This window comes from Limulus polyphemus, unplaced genomic scaffold (assembly GCF_000517525.1).
Source record: "Limulus polyphemus unplaced genomic scaffold, Limulus_polyphemus-2.1.2 Scaffold70, whole genome shotgun sequence".
NCBI lineage: Eukaryota > Metazoa > Arthropoda > Merostomata > Xiphosura > Limulidae > Limulus > Limulus polyphemus.
In genome coordinates, this window is record NW_013665680.1 from 795,533 (window position 1) to 797,662 (window position 2,130).

The 2,130-nt window shown below is 38.5% G+C and overlaps 1 protein-coding gene across 1 annotated transcript in view; it reads right to left on the reverse strand.

Moving 5' to 3' along the window:
- LOC106465741 (rho-related GTP-binding protein RhoE-like) overlaps window positions 1–1,839 on the reverse strand; it is a 72,018-nt gene extending 70,179 nt beyond the window's left edge. Inside the window, exon 1 of the mRNA XM_013925981.2 lies at window positions 1,580–1,839. The gene's annotated coding sequence lies outside the window, so the exon portion shown is untranslated. The remainder of the gene's footprint in view (window positions 1–1,579) is intronic.
- Window positions 1,840–2,130: the final 291 nt, after the last annotated feature.

A 2,130-nucleotide genomic window follows, 5' to 3' on the forward strand; every position in this document is an offset into this window, starting at 1 on the left:
CACGTTGGTGATCAAATGACACCTGTACTCTGTTTCTTCATAGCACATCACGTTGGTGATCAAATGTCACCTGTACTGTGTTTCCTCATAGCACATCACGTAGGTGATCAAATGACACCTGTACTGTGTTTCTTCATTGCACATCACGTTGGTGATCAAATGACACCTGCACTGTGTTTCCTCATAGTTCACCACGTCGGTGATCAAATGACACCTGTACTCTGTTTCCTCATAGCACATCACGTCGGTGATCAAATGACACCTGTACTGTGTTTCCTCGTAGAACATTACGTCGGTGATCAAATGACACCAGTACTGTGTTTCCTCATAGCACATCACATCGGTGATCAAATGACACCTGTACTGTGTTTCCTCATAGACATCAAGTCGATGATCAAATGACACCTGTACTGTGTTTCCTCATAGCACATCACGTCGGTGATCAAATGACACCTGTACTCTGTTTCCTCATAGCACATCACGTCGGTGATCAAATGACACCTGTACTCTGTTTCCTCATAGCACGTCACGTCGGTGATCAAATGACACCTGTACTGTGTTTCCTCGTAGCACATCATGTCGGTGATCAAATGACACCAGTACTGTGTTTCCTCATAGACATCACGTCGATGATCAAATGACACCTCTACTGTGTTTCCTCATAGCACATCACATCGGTGATCAAATGACACCTGTACTCTGTTTCCTCATAGCACATCTATACTCATTAGGTACATAATATTTCAGAAGTTGGGTTTAATAAGTCACTATTGCAGTTTGAATAAAACTCATTACCGTGTTTAATCATTTACGAATGAGGTACTTACTTTAGGTTAAGATATTCAAATCCAGTATGTAATACATTCTTCAGTTCATTGAGTCTTACAGCTTAACACTACAATAATATCGGCATAAACTCAACACTATTTTATTTTATCACAACAACCACCGGAGAAAGTGCCAGCTCTCTGACTATCCTTTACAAACAAACGGTGAAATTGACCTTAACAAATAACACCCCAACGGCTGAACGAGCGAGCATGTTCGTGATGGGATTTTGATTGCAATTCGATTACCCTAACCACCAATATTGATAGAATGGTGTTTCATTGTTTTCGAAACTCAGTTTAAAAACGGTAATATGAACCTGGAAATGCCCATTCTTGAATTGCTTATGATTTTAAACAATCTGCACGTTTAATGCTATTAATATGAAGCATTTTCAGGTCTTCACTTGCTATACCTTCAGATTATGTTGACTTAAAGGATTGGCAAACTTAGCCGATACAAGCAGTCATTAGAAAGGAGGAGTTATTAAATGTGCAACAGTGGCTGAAAATCTCGAGAAAAATATGATCGTAAGAAAAACTAATTTGGAGATTCGTACATTAGTATTATACACATACTATTAAGTATGAAACTTATAGAACGCATGCATGATAATACATGTTAAAACTGGATTAAATATACACGAAAATGGTAAACATCAGCATTTAATTATCAGCCAGAGGAAGATATGATGAAATAATAATACACCGAATATAAATAACGATTAATCATTTACGAATGAGGTACTTACTTTTATCTTAAGAAATTATAATCCTGTATATAATTTATTATTCAGTTCGTTATGCAGTTGAGTCAAACAGCTTAACACTGCAACGGTAAACTCAAACCCAATTTATCACAACCAACACGGGAAGAAGATGATACCATTCGAGGTTTGTTGCCATACACAATAAGCAGACAAATGAAGTTTCTTCAGACCGGTGATCTATTTATATAAGGCACAAAATGACCACTAACAGAACTGTAAGGTGAGGTGTAAAGTACAGGAGCGGGAAGCAGATCTAAACATGCTCTCCACGCCGACTGAGGCGGGAACTGTCGTGGGTGAGAGCAATGAGCTATAGAAGCTAGCTACGAGGTAAGGGGAGAGGCACATTCTACAGCGGGTAATGAAACAGCATACTGGAGATGAGTATTTTTATGGACAGTATTTGAACAGCAGATTCGACATAACCCAGTATCATACAGCTAGGCGCCGAATTTCTTGAGCATAACACTTTTTTATTTCGTTTTTACATGGCAAACATTTTAACAATGTAATCTCCCATACGAAGTTAAAGT